The 8,420-nt window shown below is 41.9% G+C and overlaps 1 pseudogene; it reads right to left on the bottom strand.

The window, feature by feature from the left end:
• Positions 1-333: 333 nt before the first annotated feature.
• On the bottom strand, positions 334-1,655 carry LOC100607468 (annotated as a pseudogene).
• Positions 1,656-8,420: the final 6,765 nt, after the last annotated feature.

Genomic DNA, 8,420 nt, shown 5'->3' with positions numbered 1-8,420 from the left:
CCAGCACTATTTGTTGAATAGGGTGTCCCTTCTCTGCTTTATGTTTTTGTTTGGTTTGTCAAAGGTGATTTGGCTATAAGTATTTGGGTTTATTTCTGGGTTCTCTATTCTGTTCCATTGGTCTATGTGCCTATATTTATACCAATACCATGCTGTTTTGGTGACTGTGGCATCATTGTATAGTTTGAAATCAGGTAATGTGATGCCTCCAGATTTGTTCTTTTTGCTTAGTCTTGCTTTAGCTATGCGGGCTCTTTTTTGGTTCCACATGAATTTTAGAGTTGTTTTTTTCCTAGTTCTATGAAGAATGATGGTGGTATTTTGATGAGAATTTCATTGAATTTGTAGATTGCTGTAATAGCCTTATTTAGTTTTAAGAATACTGAAGGAAAATTTTTGTGTTGCAGTTGCCATCATTATATCATCAACCTGATGTTCAGTATATTCCTGTAAAACCCTAAAACAGAAATTCTTAAGTTATCCCATCACTGAAGGCTTCTTTTGGCCAGAGAATTTCTTTAGGTATCAGGTATAGTACTCAAATATCTTTATCAGGAGATGTTTTCCTATCCCAGTCTTCAGAATTCTTATTTCTGGTGCCAGAGGCAATAAGAAGAAAACAGATGATCCAGGAATTAGACTCTCAGTTCAAGGTCGCAGGCAGCAGCACTTCAATCTGCACACACTATATCAAACAAGAGTCCTTCAGAAGCCCCTGACTCTGCTTCTTGGCTTTTTCCTGAGGAGGAGTCTTGTAAAAATATATGTAACCCTGTGAAATTTCATCCGAACCTTCTCTAGAGAAGATCACTGATATCTGTGTTCTTCCAAATATACTGGGAAATTAAATACCTATCTACTGAAGTGTGAACTATTGTTATGTCTTAAATTTCTAAGGAAAATATTACTTCATCCAGGACCTGAATGCCTTCCTCAGAGTGGTGTTCACTTTCAATATGATTTTCCACCTTTCTAGCAGCCAGTACATTGGGACTGTTTTCCATGCCAATGGCAAATGTCTAGAGAGTGTCTTACACTTGGGCCTCTTTCGGTTGCATCAACAGAGTGGCAGCAACGAAGCTGGAATCCAAGCCTTTTCTCTGTCATCAGTCATTTCTTAATAGCACTGTCAAAAGGTATCCAGAGGTTGCTCTTCACAGTTTCTATCTTAAAACTGTTTCTCCACATTGTTATAGAGGGCATGCAGAGGTTAATCTCTACAGTGCTGACTCTCTAGGTAGGTGTCTCTGCCCAGGAATACTTTCTTATTGACAGTATTAATAAAATAAATGCAAACACTCAACCCAACATACACATTTTCTGCCCAGTCCCTCCTTTATCATAAAGATGAAGGATTATCTCACCATCCACTCTGGCCTTGTAATCAAATTCAAAATGGTATTATACCTTCTCAAGGTTGTAAATTTCACCATGCAACAGAGCCACAAATAAAGATATTTCCTCACTTGAATTGGCTGGATTCCAAACAGCTGGTCAACTACGACCGACTGGTGAAATCCAAAGCAGCAGCTGATGTATACATTGACATTCTCAGGATGAAATTCATCTGGGCCCCTGTGTGTGATCTTCATAGCACTCGGATGCTGACCAGAGAGGCTATCATTGCTGCCAAAGAGGGCTCAAATGCCACACATGGTACAGTGGAGCTGCAGGCTCTGTGGGTATGTGTGCAGAGGCCAGGGCTGTGGACTGTTTCCATTGTTTACTTTCAGTACAAGCATCTCTGTATATATCTCTATTCCTTTTTTCTTAGATAAATAGTAGCAACTGTACACATTTTTCTTTACCACGATTTTTTTTTCTCTGAACAATATATCCTGGAAATCACTGCATAGTTATATGCAGAGATTTTCTGCATTCCTTTTTACAGGTATATAATACCCTGTTGTGTGGATGTTCTGGTACATTTCAAGAGGGAACAAGTGTACTAAGAAAGATTCAAAGCATGAGAAACCTGCAAGAAGAAGTCTTTTATTTTAGCCAAGCTGTGGGTAACTTGAGGGTCGCAGAATAGGCTGAGGAGTCAACAGAGAAGATGGCTGAACAATTATGCAAGATTGCTGCTGGCCCTATTTAATAAGCCTCATTGTTCTCTAAGGTGAAGCGAAGCTGAAAGGATTTGAGGAAATAAATAGGCTGTTTCCTTTCACCCATTCTTCCTTGTTTTTCCTACTATTTTTCTAGTAGGTTTTAAAGTAAAGCCTGGAGTAAGCCTGAGCGCAGCTATTTCATATGGGAAAGTGCCTTGATGGGTATCAGGGAAATCCTGTGTTTGCCTTTGTGAGACTCTTCGCCTGATGGTCATTGTTTCTCCTCTGACTCCTAGAATCACCTCACTGGGGAGATGAGGTGTGCCCATCAGAAATCTCTGAATTGAGTCAAAAAACAATTTAACTCCAGAATCCTATTGTATACTGTATCCCCAAATTCACCCTCCAAGCTATTTCCCATCCTGCATTATGCTTCACTGTATTGTACAATAAAGCTTCCTAAAGAGTGTTTCAATGAGTACTACATAATATCATAGCCAGTAATATGCATATGTTTATATGCAAAATCCTCAGTGAAGAGAACAAGAATCAGGGCAAATAGAATGTAGATGTTTGTGCTGGGCATGGTGGCTCACTCCTGTAATCCCAGTACTTTGAGAGGCTGAGGCATGATCAGCCCCCTTCCTCACCTCTCCTCAAAGAGAAGAGTAGCTATGACTGGTGATATTCAGTTGACCTAGTTTCACAGAGGATAGGATCACTCACTGTAGTTTAAAAGATTACACACGAAGCCTGTATGAGAAACATTTTGAAATAGTCCTGAAAAATCACAAAAGTAGGATTGAACAAAAATAGAAACACATTCCTTGTTCTGAATAGAACCAATCAATGTAATAAAGTCTGTCCAGGTTCATATATAAATTTAATGTAATCCCAATAAAAATGCCAGCAAATTTTTTTCCTGGCACGGGATCCTACACTTCATATGGAAAAATAAATAAGCAAGAATACTTATGAACATCTTCAAAAGCAAGAGCAATAAAAGGGGACTGGTCTTAGCGCATATTAAAACTTATTATAAAGATTTGATGATTAAAACAATGTGGTGTTGGTTCCTGCCTAGACATTCAAACCAGTAGGAATAGTTATGAAGTACATAGGGAAATTTAGCATATGACAAAGGTGGGATCTTAAATTATTAGGGAAAAGATTAACTTTTTTATTTTTTAATTTTTTGAAATGGAGTCTCGCTCTGTTGCCCAGGCTGGAGTGCAATAGCACAATCTCGGCTCACTGCAACCTCCGCCTCCCGGGTTCAAGTGGTTCTCCCACCTCAGCCTCCCAAGCAGCTGGGAATACAGGTGCGTGCCACCATGCCTGGCAAATTTTTTGTATTTTTAGTAGAGACGGGTTTCACCATATTGGCCAGGCTGGTCTTGAACTCCTGACCTCAAGTGATTTGCCCGCCTTGGCTTCCCAAAGTGCTGAGATTACAGGCATGAGCCACCACGCCAGGCCAGAAAAGATTCACTTTTAAATAATGACATTAGCACAACTGGAGTGTTTATGTCCCTAATTTACATTAGGACCAGGCACGGGGGCTCATGCCTGTAATCCCAGCTACTTGGGAGGTTGAGGCAGGAGAATCACCTGAAGCCAGGAGGTGGAGGTTGCAGTGAGCCTAGCTCGCGCCATTGCACTCCAGCCGGGGTGACAATAGCGAAATTCCGTCTAAAAAAAAAAAAAATTTACATCAGAACGTACTTCAAACAGATCCCTTATTTCAATGCACAAAAAAATGAAAACATAACACGTTCAAGAAGAAAACATATATGAATTTCTTTGTAATCTAGACAAAGGAAAGCCTTCCTAATTATAACTAAAATTCCAGAAGCCATGGAGAAAGATTGATAAATTCAAATCTATCCATTTATATCTACAGCTGTATCTCTCTATATATGCACAAACATATATATATGCATAGACTTTTTTTTGAGATGGAGGCTGGAGTGCAGTGGTACAATCTTGGCTCACTGCAAACTCTTCCTTCCGGGTTCAAGCGATTCTCCTGCCTCAACCTCTTGAATAGCTGGGATTACAGGCACCCACCACCGTGCTGGCTAATTTTTGTATTTTTAGTAGAGACGGGGTTTCGCCATGTTGTCCAGGCTGGTCTTAAACTCCTGACCTCAGGTGATCTGCCCCCCTTGGCCTCCCAAAGTGCTGGGATTACAGGCGTGAGCCACCACACCCGGCTGATACATGGATAGACTTTTGCTTGGCAAAAACATCATAAACAAAATCAAAAGAGATGAAAAACTGGGAGAAAATATTTGTAGTTTAAATTATACAAAATAGCTAATTTCCATCATAGATAAATAAGTAAAAAAAAAAAAGAAGAGTATTGATGCATGATACATGGAAGAACCTCCAAAATATTATGCTAAGTGAAAGAGTCAGTCACAAAAGTCTACATATTGTATGATACCATTTATATGAAATGTCCAGAATAGACAAATCTATAGAGATAGAGTAGACTGGTGGTCACATAGGGCTGGGTAGGGTAGGGGCGAGGGCCAGGAATGGAGGTGACTACTGAGAGGTAAGGGGTGTCTTTTTGGAATGTTGAAAATGTTCCAAAATTATACTATAGCAATGGTTGCATAGCTCCATAAATATACTAATAACCATTGAATTGTATACTTTAAATGGATGAACTTAATGGTATGTATATCTCAATAAGCTGGGCACAGTGACTCGCGCCTGTAATCCCAGCACTTTGGGAGGCCGAGGCGGGCGGACCACGAGATGAGGAGTTCAAGACCAGCGTGACCAACATGGTGAAACCCGTCTCTACTAAAAATACAAAAATTAGCCAGCCATGGTGGGGCATGCCTGTAGTCCCAGCTACTCAGGAGGCTGAGGCAGGAGAACTGCTTGAACCCGGGAGGCAGAGGTTGCAGTGAGCTGCGATCATGCCACTGCACTCCAGCCTGGGAGACAGACTGAGACTCCATCTAAAAAAAAAAAACTATACCTATATCTAAATATATTTGTATGTATGTGTGTGTGTATGTGTGTGTGTGTGTATATATATATATCTCTCAATAAAGCTGTTTAAGTATAAAAGATTTTACTGTTCAAGAGGCTGGGTGTGGTGGCTCACGCCTGTAATCCCTGCACTTTGGGAGGTCGAGGCAGGGATCACTTGAGGTCAGGAGTTTGAGACCAGCCTGGCCAAAACAGTGAAACCCTGTCTGTACTAAAAATACAAAGATTATCCGGGCGTGGTGGCGGGTGCCTGTAGTCCTAGCTACTTGGGAGGCTGAGGCAGGAGAATCGCTTGAACCTCAGAGGCAGAGGTTGCAGTGAATGGAGATCACACCACTGCACTCCAGCCTGGGCAACAGAAACAGTCTGAAAAAAAAAAAAAAAAAAGGTTTTTTGTGTTTTTTTTTTTGAGACAGAGTCTCGATCTGTCGCCCAGGCTGGAGTGCAGTGGCGCAATCTCGGCTCACTGCAATCTCCGCCTCCCAGGTTCATGCCATTCTCCTGCCTCAGCCTCTCCGAGTAGCTGGGACTACAGGCGCCCGCCACCACGCCCGGCTAATTTTTTTGTATTTTTAGTAGAGACGGGGTTTCACTGTGGTCTCGATCTCCTGACCTCGCGATCCGCCCGCCTTGGCCTCCCAAAGTGCTGGGATTACAAGCGTGAGCCACCGCGCCCGGCCATCTCTCTCCCTCTCTCTTTATCTTTCTCTCTTTCTGACAGAATTCACCCTTGTTGCCTAAGAGTGCAGTGGCACGACCTCAGCTCACTGCAACTTCCGCCTCCTAGATTCAAGCGATTTCTCCTGCCTGAGCCTCCTAAGTAGCTGGGATTACAGGCCGGTTAATTTTGTATTTTTAGTAGAGATGGGGTTTCACTATGTTGGTCAGGCTGAGCTCAAATCCCTGACCTCAGGTGATCCACCCACCTCGGCCTCCCAAATTGCTGGGATTACCGGCTACAGCCATCCACCCTGCAGACTCACCTTTCTTATGCAAACCAACATGCCTGTAATCCCAGCACTTTGGGCGGCCGGGGTGGGGGGATCACGAGGTCAGGTGATCAAGACCGTTTTAGCTAACATGGTGAAACCCTGTCTCTACTAAAAATACAAAAAATTAGCCGGGCATGGTAGCACACGCCTGTAGTCCTAGCTACTTGGGAAGCTGAGGCAGGAGAATCTCTTGAACCAGGAAGGTGGAGGTTGCAGTGAGCCAAGATCGCGCCACTGCACTCCAGCCTGGGCTGCAGAGCTAGACTCCATCTCAAAAAAAAAAAAAAAAAAGAAAAGCCGTCAGGAGATGGAGACCATCCTGGGCAAATGGTGAAGCCCCATCTCTACTAAAAATACAAAAATTAGCTGCGCCAGGTGGCACGTGCCTTTGTCCCAGCTATTTGGGAGGCTGAGGCAGGAGAATCGTTTGAACCCGGGAGGCACAGGTTGCAGTGAGCCGAGACTGCGCCACTGCACTCTAGGCTGGAGTTCGAGACTGTCTCAAAAAAAAAAAAAAAAAAAGGCTTCTTTCAATGGCATTGTTCTGTCTGTATCATCACTCAGTCACCTCTATAAATTAAAAGCCAGGTACAATTAAAACAAATAATAAATCATAAAATATTTTTAAGTAGTTAATTATGGGAGAGGGAAAGAATAAGGTGAGGGTGGCTAGAATAGAAGGTAGACTTCATTGAAATAACTTGTTTCAGAGATTTGAGTTTGGAAGCAAGTACACATTTCACATAATCATTAAGTAAAATTGAATTTTAAGGGGAAATTCCCCAAAATAAAATCAAACAAATAGTACTTAATGCACATCCAGTTGTGGCATAACCACACATAAAAACCATTCCAAATGACTTCGTAACAGAAAATTTTCACTGTACATCAATAAAGGGAAATATCCTAAAGATTAAAAATTGCAAAAAATAAAAGCTTAAGCTGATTTCAATAATCATATTATTAGCAGCAGTATTTGTATTATTATTCTGAGACTGCTGTGTGCACATTTTGGAATGCAAATGAATAATTTTGTGAGATATCAATTCCATTATTCCTATAATCTTGAATTTAGCTTGTAAATATTTGTATTAGTCCACTATATACCTAATTATGCTGCATAACAAACCACTCTAAACATCAATGACTCACAGCCCTAAGCATTTATTTCTCATTCACATATCTGTGCCTCTGCTTTAAGCTACATTCTACAGGTTGACTGGCATTTGAACAATTTAGGCTGGGTTCAGCTGGGCTTAGCTCCAGATTGCAGGTTTGGTTCAGGTCTACAAGATGTATCTTTCATTATTCCGAAAGCAATAGGCTACTTGTGGCATGTTCTTCTCATGGCAATGGCAGAGGTAGAAGAGGGCAAGCCCATACGCACGAGCACATTACCAGCCTTTTCAGTCATATGTGCTAATATACCATTGGCCAAAGCAAGTCACATGTTCAAGCCCCAAGTCAATGGTTGTCATAAATGAGATGAAAAAGTCTCATGGCAAAGCCTAATGTCAATAGGAACAGGTGGTATACTTTTTTCAGGGAGGTGATGGGGACGGAGAATTATTTTCTTTTTTTTTCGAGACGGAGTTTCACTCTTGTTCCCCAGGCTGGAGTGCAATGGCTCGATCTCGGCTCACTGCAACCTCCCCCTCCCAGGTTCAAGCGATTCTCCTGCCTCAGCCTCCCGAGTAGCTGAGATTAAAGGCATGCGCCACCATGCCTGGCTAATTTTTTGTATTTTTAGTAGAGACAGGGTTTCTCCATGTTGGTCAGGTTGGTCTCTAACTCCCGACCTCAGGTGATCCGCCTGCCTTGGCCTCCCAAAGTGCTGGGATTACAGGCATGAGCCACCGTGCCAGAATTTTCTTAAAAAACAAAACAAAACAAAAAAAAACTACCATAATACCAATATGAACTTGTAATATGTTTTATTAAAACAAAAAAAATTTCTTTTCTCTGTCCACCTAAAGTGTCTAGAAACAAAAATACCTCAGTAGCTATAAGTACTCCTGGCACCTGAAGGAGTTCAGAATACGCCAATGCAAAATATGCCATGCTGGCATGTTGACTGTTTTGAGTTTAAAACACCCAAACAGCAGATACAAGGACATTCTGATCTCCTTTTTTTTTTTTTTTTTTTTTTTTGAGATGGAGTCTTGCTCTTCACCTAGGATGGAGTGCAGTGTCACAATCTTGGCTCACTGCAACCTCCACCTCCCAGGCTTAAGCAATTCTCGTGCCTCAGCCTCCCAAGTAGCTAGGATTACAGGTGTGCACCACCACACCGGGCTCATTGTTTGTATTTTTAGTAGAGATGGGGTTTCACAATGTTGGCCAGGCTCTTCACAATGTTGGCCGA

The sequence above is a fragment of the Nomascus leucogenys genome, chromosome 5 (genome assembly GCF_006542625.1).
Source record: "Nomascus leucogenys isolate Asia chromosome 5, Asia_NLE_v1, whole genome shotgun sequence".
Classification (NCBI taxonomy): domain Eukaryota; kingdom Metazoa; phylum Chordata; class Mammalia; order Primates; family Hylobatidae; genus Nomascus; species Nomascus leucogenys.
Note: the sequence above shows the minus strand (reverse complement) of the source record. Positions and strands in the feature narration are given on the sequence as shown.